At 40.8% G+C, this 10609-nt stretch overlaps 1 pseudogene; it reads left to right on the forward strand.

Moving 5' to 3' along the window:
* The first annotated feature begins 3564 nt into the window (after positions 1–3564).
* On the forward strand, positions 3565–9578 carry LOC109547114 (uncharacterized protein C2orf78-like; annotated as a pseudogene).
* The last annotated feature ends 1031 nt before the right edge of the window (positions 9579–10609 follow it).

Genomic DNA, 10609 nt, shown 5'->3' on the forward strand with positions numbered 1-10609 from the left:
CCATTAGTTCGTGTGTGCACCCCTCAGAACTCCAATCATATGGGACATGGAAAGTTGTCCCACTCTCCCAGTATCTTGTGTGGTTCTTTCAGATATTTCCGAAGTGCTTACGTTCACACTTGTATCTTGTATGTAAGTATTTCTACGTAATGGAGATCCTGTATTTTATACAAGAGCAGCATACTATACATAGTCTACAATCTGTCTTGGATAGTGATTTTGCCAGTCAATTTTTGCGTACACCCATTCGATTCTCTTTAATAGCTGCGTCACATTACATACTTTACATGGCCAGTCCAATATTGACGGACTTTTAGTTGTTATCAGTTTGGGGGTATTTTGTTTGTTTGTTTTGTTTGTTTGTTTTTGTCCTCTGTTATAGATAGGCTGCAATGTGAACCTCTTTATACATGTGTATAGCTATATACAAATTTCTAGACATAGAAATTCTGGAATGAAAGAGATGCAAACTTAAAATATTGAAAGATTTTCAATCCATCTAATCTGCCTAATCAACCTTCAAAAATACTCTATCAACTTATACTCCACTCACAGTGAAACATTTATTGGGTTTCTATTATGTGCCTGGTATCATGCTGGAGGTTGACAGTATGGATTTACATTTTAGACAATACCAAAATATGCCTGAGAGAGATAAGAGTGGAGCTCAAGTATAACATTTCCTCACAGTATCAGGCATAGGGATCTGTACCTGTTAGAAAAACTATGAATCCTGCCACAAGTGGAACAGCAAAGAACAGCATGTCCTACAGTAGGTCTGAAGGTATAATAGCATACTAAATTCCATTGTTATTTATAATAACCTATGTTTTTTGTTAGTTTTACTTTTCAGTTTCTAATTTCTGAAAGTATCTGACATACACTGTTAGTAATCTTCTTCACAACCATTTGAGCTGGGTAAACTGAGTCAGGAAGGTCAGAATTATTGAATGAATGAATGAATGAGTAAAAAGTTCAGTGGCTTTAATGTATCTGGGACAGTCCATAGTCTAACCAAGTTTCAATCCACAAGCATTTATTTACAATTCTGAAAACTTCCACATAATTACAAATGGGACAATAGTAGTCAATTACTACTTGGATAAAGAAAAGATACAAGTTAGCACAACCTAGTTCACAAACTTACAATTAGGCACATTCAATTTGGTGCTAAGTCATAAAATATTCTTTTGCAATTTATGAAAAATATCCAATAGGCATGTAATGGCCAAAAAGTACAAATGATACAAATATCTATAGACATGACAATGTACAAATTGTGACATAAATCTATCAGAAACTAGAAAATCTATGTTGGTCTTATAGTTCCAGCTTGCTAAAAGATACAGGCTTTGGGTGGGAACACAAAAAAATCCAGACCTGGCCATAACGGGGTTTCCAGAAAGTATGGGAACTAGCAAAGAGTAGGCCTCTGGATGGGAGTGGGTCCAACATGAGATGAAATAATGCCTTAATGGGTATGTAGTATGCTGGGATGGAAAATATAGGAACAAGGGATATTTGGAGAATCAGACAGCTAAGTATTTGACACTAACAAAATCTACCAGTATCCCATAGGGCCTCAGGTACCATGCAAGGGTTTGAGGGATTCCAGTATTTAATTAAATCAAAATGTGACAATGGGAAGAATTAAGGACAGCCTCAGGGGTAGACGAACTGGGGATGTTTACACCAAGACATGTCTCAGTTAACCTGATGGGTTCAAAATGCAGGAAGTGGGTATACGGGACAAGACAATACCCTAACTGTAAGAATAAAGGTTTCGGTCAGGGTAGGGCCTCATGTTCCTAAGTGTTGAAATAGAGCTCTTTAGTTTCTTCCTCCTACATGTAAGATTCTTTTAGAGGTTAAGATGATTCTGAGCCTGCAAGCTAAAGTTAAATGGCTGGAACCAGGGAGGGAAACTAAGTTACATAGGCTCGGAACCAGGAAAAGCCTAACTAATGGTTTGCCTAACTAAATAGAATTGAATGTTGGAACTGAATATTTTAATATGTAAACATTTTACTGACCCCAAAATGTGGCTTACCACACTCCCCCCAATCTCACACCGCCCACCCTAACCTGCAGTGGCTATGGGTCCCTTGATTTCCATGGAAATATAGAGAAAAGAGACACTGATCTGGCTTTCAGGTATTTAGTAAGTTGTTAGGCTCACATCACATACTAGTATCATGTAAGTAGACCATCTGAAGTAGGAAGCTTAGGGGAAAAACCTTGAAAAACACTTAAAATCTTAAGCCACATCTCCATACTACACCACCTTTCACAATTTCTTCTCAGATAAGCATCATCCCCATCAGTGAAAAAACTCGTATCTCATAATAATAAAAACAGGCCTAAATATTAAATGTGTGTCTTTGGAGGTCCCATCTATGGGATATCTTCCTGGTACTAGAAAAGTCGCCAGAAAGATCAATCTTTGCACCCCTCCCTGAAAGCTTACCACCAAGGAAAATGACTTAGATCCATAGATTTCCTCCCTCAAACCAGCTTACCTCAAACATAAATCATTAGCAACTCAGCCTTTACTCACATTATCACAGTCACAAGAGTGGTTAGGGAGCAAAGCACTAACCACGGGAACTAAAACAGAGGTCACCCAGGCCAAGCTGGGCTGATGGCAGATATCTGCTCCTTACGCTTGGGTGCATAATGCGACTCGCCACAATGCCTTTTTCACAGACCCTTTTTAAAGTTTCTCCACAAAATCCAACAGGTCATGTTCGTTCATGATGCTTCGAGATAAACAATCGTCAAGAGAAAAACATGCAATATGTCTTACAATGTTGCAGTCCTTAAAAATATGACAAGGAGATAACCATGTAGACAAAACCAGAGCGTTTAAAATAATCTGTATTCTACAAACATACCAGTGAATGCTATTAATAAGGTAATATGACATAAAACAAAATGAGAAATATATGTAAGACTGTTCCCTTTAGTGTACAGAATTCATGGCAGTTGCCGCACTATCGAGCTACTTACATCTATGACTATCTGTTCTGGTAATACAAAATGAGGCCAAAGTGTGTCAACTTGTTTCCCACAGAAACCAAAAAATCTACATGAATCACTTTTCTCCTGTGCCCTTTCACCTTATCTGCTCCCAGTTCTCCACGAATGTCCTCTTCCTTCTCTAATTATTCTCCTCTTCATTTTGCTTGGCCTTGCACCCAAGCATGCAAGACAGAGAATCCTAGAGGTCCAAGATTCTAGAGTGGCTGTTTGCAAGGGGGAGGAGGAGATTACAGTAACTGCCACACTGTATATACTTCTGTGCAAAGAAAAAGGGACAGTATTCAGAATGTCTCTCACATATAAAAGAGCTGGATGGCAGGATACCTGTGTGGCCCAAGGAACTAGAGGTAGCAAATTATGGGGAAAACAACTGTAACCAAAGGCTGCAAGAGGAAATGTTTGCAACCAGCTCTGTCTCCTAGCTCTCTGGTATTTGCGTCCAACGGGCAGAGTCTATTTTGTGAAGCATCAAACACTGAAAAGAAGACTCCTGCTGCTTGAAGTTGACAGGAAGTAACATCCATGAGGGTAAGATCAAGGCTTGTCCTAGAAACAATGCCCATAATGGAAAAAAAAAAAAAAGAAAGCAGAAGAGAAATGTAAGTCGCAAGTCCAACCTGGCCCAGCCTGGCCCAGCCCAAGGAAGGTAGGAGTCAAGGAGACGAAATTAAAAGAGAAGAGCCTTGGACCACAACACTCTCCACAAGGTACACTCAACGAACTTCACCCTACGCTTTAACCAAGTTACAAAAAGAGCTTCTTAATCCTTACTTTTGCTCCTTAAAAGCTGCTATAAGTTCACTAATTAGACAGATATGATTTCAGAGCAACTGTAATAGTTCAAACTAGATGGCTCTTGCCTTCCTAAGGATATTAATTAAATAAGATATATATAGCTCTAAGTATATGATACATAAAATATAATACTGTGTAGGATATAGGTAACTGTTAGTAAATTATATTAATGAACGTCTGTAAGAAATGTTGCAATGATTTCCCTAATGTAAGAGCCTGGGGGAGGTAAATCTGTCTTCTAGGATTTCCTCCCCAGAGCTCAGAAATTTAGGTGTTGTTTTAGCTCTCCTACACTCTGTCCACCCAACCCCACCTTCCTGTTTGGGATCGGACCTCCCTATTGGCTATCTCATACCTTGAAACTGCCTGCTTTGTGACATCATTCTCCTATATCATATAAGTGACCAGTGAGTAGTAACCAGTGACCTTTGTACTGGACAGATGCGCTGTTCAGCTGCAGCCACTCAAGACATCCTCTGGTGTTGCCTCCTCATCCCTTGTATCTGCAGTTGATGTTTTCTCTTCTTCTCTGACCATGTCAGGTAAGAAAAGAAACTTTTAAAAGTTTTTCATTAGATTTATTTTGCCCCTAAATTTACTAGTAGATTCAAAATAGCATGGAATAATGAGGGAACGTATTGCACTAGAAGTCTGGAGAACTAATTTCAGGTTTGATTTTACTATCTGTGTGACTTTGGACAAATCAGTGACTGTCTCACAAAGCCTGATATTTTCCTTATCTGTTACGTTAGGATACTACATTGGTTGATCACTCTGATCCCTTTCTTCTCTAATATTGAGCCTTAAAGGGTACCCATGTAGAAAATGAAAGCAGGGACTTCTCAAGAGTGTTTCAACAGAAACACAGAAAAGCCAGGTGACATAGAAAACTAGCAATATATACCAAGATGTTTCATCTCTACTGGTCTCCCTCCACTAATATTTCGACTAGTTGAAAAGAGAAAACAGGGAGAGAGGATGGAGAGTACTGGGCTATATAGGGAGGCACAGAGACAAACGTAAGGAAGTTTAGGATTGTTTTCATCAGCACAGACCAACAGGAACCAAGAGATAGGAAACAATATAAGAATGAAGAGGGAAAGCATTGAGGAGCTCTCCAGAAAAACGTAGTTTGCAATGGAATGTTGATGGGAACCAAAGATTTTAAATTAAAGCAGAAACAGCATAGAGTGAATTCTGCTCAGAGCAGGGCAAAACAAAGTTGATTGTAGCAAATCCTTATTTTAACAGACTAAGAGGAAAGTAAGGACAGAAGAGGGTATCACCAGGAAAGGCAGCCTACCAGAAAAGTCATACTCAGTTTTTTTTCTTTTATTGCCTCTCTGAATACAGCTGGCACTTGACAGCTTTCAATATAAACATTTTAGAAATATGTCCTAGAAATGATGCTTCCTATATACAAGAAACCAAAGTGGTTATCTAGGGGTCTGCTTTTCAATGTTTTATTCTTTCTAATGTTTAAACTATGTAGACGTTTTGCCAATTAAACATTTTAAATGATATCTTCGAAATTGAATCAGAAGGACTATTTCCTTTGTGTGATATGTAGCTTCTAAGGCAAGGTTGCTTTTCATCTTTACAGTTCTTTCCTTCCTAACACAGAGAGCACATTGATCAACAGCCATCGTTCGTTTTTACATCTTAGCTACCTAAGAAGAAAAAGAAAAAGTCAAGCCCCACATTTCTAATTCCATATTGAGGGAAATCGCTGGGGGTCTAGTGGTTAGGACTCGGTGCTTTCACTGCCAGGGCCACGCGGCGTGGCAAAAAAAAAAAAATTCCACATTTATCTAGAACAATATTGCGGAGTCCTTTCGATGTTCTTAAATTTGAAAAATCTTTTTTAATTGGACTCTAGTGATGATGGTTTTTTTAGGTTTTGGGATGTCATCTTCTTGGATGTTGAAGATGATTATAATCTAAGTTCTAGGATAAACACAAAAACCTTCTTGATACTTTTTAAGCTTCCTTTCTGCTTATTATATATTTCTATTCTTTGAAACATATATTTCTACCAGGCTTAATACCTGTTACTTGCTGGGTAAAAATATGAATGAGCACAATAATGAAATTCTTTTACACTTATTATTTTGCTGTCTGCTTTGTACCAGTTTTCATTGAAATACTTGTCTGCATATATTGTGGCTACCTATACTTTCACATTGATTGAATTTTGTTGCTTTTTATGCATTTTTACTGATATAGCTTCTCTGTCTGTATGTATTGGCTAGGAATTCATTCAAAATCACCTTCTAGTGTGTTTTTTGGTTAATAGTATTCACTAAAATACAGTGGACAAAATTCACTTTCATAACATTGCACGTATGGTACAGAAGGTCATTTGTTAGTAAACTCATTATGCTTTGATACTTGCCACATACCCCAGTTTTCATAACTATGTATTTCGTCTTCATTATGTAATATGTTTTTCATGATTTTTCTTTGTCTTTCTAGAACTTATTGTATCTTCCTCCATATAAATCATATACAATATAACAGTTTATTCATGTATTAATTATTACTGCTATTATTATTGGTGGTGGTGTTATAACCACTTTATAGATGAGTAATCTGAAGTAATCAGATAACTTTTCTCTTAAGAAAAGAAATTCACTTTCTTAAGAAATTCACTTTCAGGTAATCATTTTGAGGTAGGATGAGAAACCAGGCTTGAAGAGGGTAAAAATGACTCTTTAAATTTACCAGGTGGACTGAGCTATATGTGAACTCTAGGTAATAGCGTGGGAACTGCACAAGCAAAGTGAGACACTGAAGATTACAATGGTAATAGCTGTACTGTTTTCTAATGGACAAAAAAACTGCCTATAGTATAAGTTCTATTTCTCCTGCTTTCTGGCAGTATCATGCTCAGAGTAGCGTCCTGCCAAGGAAGTCAGGATACTTAGGTTCTGAAACCTGGTAAGGATACTAACATAATGAGAGAATTTGAACAATTCAACCCGACCTCTCTGAGCCTCAGTTTCCTTCCTCATGAAATGAGACTGTGAAAATAGAAGTTCTCTAAGGACCTCCTAGTTCTAAAATGCTTCCAGTCTAGGAAACAGCATAGAAGTCAATACTAGCGCAGGCTGAAGGGAAAGATAGGGCAGGGAGAAGGTTGCTTCCAGCCTAGAGAACAATGTCTGAACCATACCACTTGGGTCTTCTGCCCATCTGTGCCCAACATGGGAGCACAGGCAGTTAATACAGAAGAGTGTAAAACTGCTCAGTCCTTACAACCATCATAACGGTCTGATTTTTGGTTTCTCAGTAAGTATTGACGTTAGAGGTGTCCTGATAGCAAGAATCTTAAGATAATGCTGTTCCTCAAACATAGTGAGAATTTATCAATCTCCCTGATTTTTTCATTACCCTCTTGTTCTTACAGAAAATTTCCAAAATCCACCTGTACTTGGAACTCTAAATTCTCTGCAGCACTCTCTTCCTGTGGTGAGGAATGCAACTTCCCTAACAGGAAGTGTCTGCAACTTCTCCAGAGTCTCTGCTCCTGCCGTCAGTTTGGCATCAGCTACTGGTACCTCCTTCCGGACACTCATGTGTAGTGCCTACCTTCACCAACAGTCTAGCACAACTATGTTATCTGGAGTCACTGACCAGAGCCAGATCTCCACTTCAGCTGCTTCCTATCCAGGTGTTCTTGACTGGGACATCACAGGAAGCACTGAAAAGAATTCTTCTTCACTCGGAGACTTTACTCTGGCAGTCACTGACCCACACACAGCTGCTTCCTCCATGTTTATGGCAGCCCAGTATGATAAAACTGCAGGCCCCAATAACATGGCCCCACTATATCCATCACTTTCTGCCAGACTTGCTCAGGGAACACCACCTCAAATTCCCAATCAGGGACACAGCCTGTCACTTCCCTACCAGGAAGGAAGGCAAATATATTACTATAACCAAGGAACATTGGGGTCTTTACTGTATGGAGAACGTGGCTCCTGCCTGCAATCCTATGGCTCTGTGTCATACACAGGAAGTAGGGCCTCTGTGCAACCAGAATTGGTAATGGTACTAAGGGAGATTCAGCCCACAAATATCCAACCACCAGCTTCCACCTCTGGAATCTACTACCCTGTGTATGCTCAACCCATCACAGAAACAAGTTTTCAAGAAATCCCTGATACTCACCAGCTCCTGGCCTGCACTGATCCCCTCAGCCAAGAGGAGAAGCCTGGTTCTGAAAATACTGATCTGGGAAAGAACAGCCTGGGTCTTGAGGACCAAGGGACAGTTGAAAATGGGATGGAATCTAGCAGTGGTTTTGCAGACATTACTACATTGGCAGAGGATATTCACCTTCCCCAGCTCTTTAATTCTTTGAAAGATTTTGATCAATCAAAAGGTCCCAACGTGATCAAAGCCAAAGGCAACAGAGCCATTAAGGTGAATCAGGTGCAGGAAAAGACAAGTGTCATAAAGGTTCCCTCTGATCAACCCAGGAAGAACAAACATAAAGCCTCTGAGCCTATCAGTGGTGCTCCCAAGGCCAAAATCCAGCCAAAGAATCGAGTGCCTGTTAGGGGGAGAAGTGGTTCTATGCAATGCTGCAGTCAGTGACAGGGCTCCTGTGAACACGGCCAAGGATTCTAAAGGCAAACCTCAGAAAGCTGCATCCAGAAAGATCAGCAAAACGAGCGAGCCATGGGCAGGAAAAGACAAATAGCACCAGAGGAAGAAAGAAGGCTGAAGAGAAAAAGCAGTCAGGGAACAAATTCAAGGCAGAAGAGAAGCCAACAATTCCCCAGACGAAGCGAAAGCAACACCAAACTGAGCTTATCCAAGAGAGCTTTAAAAAGCCTCGAACCTCCATAGGCATGCGCATGCTGGAGTCTGTGAAGGTTTTTCATGCACTGGAGAAGAAGAATGATAAGAGAACTGGGCTCTCCTCCTGTTGGGTCTTGGGAAATTCAAGCAAACCTAAAGACCCCCAGCCACCCCCAGCTATCCAGCCATGGCGGAATACCCCACGTGAGGGTAAGGGTCCTGAGAAAACTCAAGTCGAAGCTCAGAAACCAGACAGCAGTGCTGAAAGAGAGTGTCCGTCTCCACCCCAGTATGAGTTGCTGCCTCCTGGGAAGGTCAAGTTGATACCTCTGCCTTTTTCTGCCTGGGACAAGCCCCAAGGTCAACCTGCTCCTTGGAGGCCACAGTCTCTGGCCTCACATCAGCCTGCTGTTGCTGACCGTACCCACCCTGCTTCTACTAACTCAGCTCAACCTGCTGCAGTCAGTTCTTCCCAGCCAGCTCCTGCCTCTTTGTCAGGTCCTGCCAAACCATCTCAGCCAACTGTGACCAACCCAACGTAACCAGGTTGGACCGACCGTACCCAGCCTAGTGTCCCTCAGTCTGCTGCTCCTAGGCCTGCACCCTACAAAACTTTATCTTGCACCTCTCTCCAGCGAGAGCCTGTTCCCCCTGCTGTGACTAAGCGCCAGTCCCCAGCCAAGCTCCAAACCCCATTTCTACTCCAAGACTTCAGCAAGCAACCAGTTCCATGGAGGGAACGCAATGTTCCTGAGGCAGTAATGTCAAAGCCCATCGAAAAAGAGCAGAGGCCAGAGCGGGAGGCCATGAAGAGGCGGGCCCAACAACAAGGTGAGAATGCTGCCAAATACACCTCTTTGGGGAAACTGCAATTTTTCATTGAGAGGGAAAAAGAAATGGAAATTGCTGACTACTACGGATATTTAAAGTAAGAGCTGCTAGGATTGTTGGTGCCACCTTGGGGACCAGCTGTTCTTCCATGTATAGACAAGATAGGCATAAATTTATTTATATTGGTATATTTTAAAACAATATAACTGAATAAAAAATGTAATAGAATTAATAGATGAGTAATAAACCTTTTGAATTTTGAGATGCTGCTAACTGTGGCGTGTTTTTTTGTTTTGTTTTTGATGGAGTTGGAGTCAAAGTCTGCATGAGAAAGGAAGAACTGAATGTTGGATAGGAGAATGAAGGGGTAAAAACTGAGGAAAGAGGAAGGAACTTGGCCCAGGGCTAGGAAGGCCAAAAGACATTTATGGATTTATGAAAGGAAGCAGGAGTGAGGATGAAATGGCAGAAGTGAAAAGCAGGGTCAGAGGTCAGGGTTGAAAGAACCAAATCTGAGTAGAGTTGAAGATGACAGAAGGTGACCCTAGGTTTACTAGGAGAAATAGAAAAGGTCTCTTGGGGAGGCTGGCCTTAAGTCTCACAACCACCAGATAGGTATTTAAGAAAACAAGAGGTTCAGGACACACCTCTGAAAGGTTTGAGTTGCCTTATTCAGGTGTGATTATAGTGGGGGGATTGGGAAATCTACCAGAGAGGTGGCTAGGGCTCAGAGTTATCCTAGGGGCAGCTGACGACAGGGGCAGAGCCAAGGGAACTGCTGCATCAGGAGGCCCACGAATAGGGCCTGGTATGTAAATCACCATGTACTCAACACCTGAGCACCAGGGCAGCTAATGAACTATTCAGTTAATCCTGGCAATGACAGGCAAGGCCAGTATTCATGTGCCACTTCACTTAGAGAGGTGAATATAATCATCAAAATCTAGATGGGACAAATTACCTGGTTTGTTTAAAAATAAAAGTCAAGGAGGAAAAAAAAAAAGTGACAGAGACATGGAGGGAGAGCCTAGAGATTAAAGAAGACTTCAGAGACCTAACAATCAATGGCAAAGTGTGGACCTTATTTGGATCTAACTCAAAATTCTTAAAAACAATTTTTATGACATTTAGG

This window comes from Tursiops truncatus, chromosome 13 (assembly GCF_011762595.2).
Source record: "Tursiops truncatus isolate mTurTru1 chromosome 13, mTurTru1.mat.Y, whole genome shotgun sequence".
Taxonomy (NCBI): Eukaryota; Metazoa; Chordata; class Mammalia; order Artiodactyla; family Delphinidae; genus Tursiops; species Tursiops truncatus.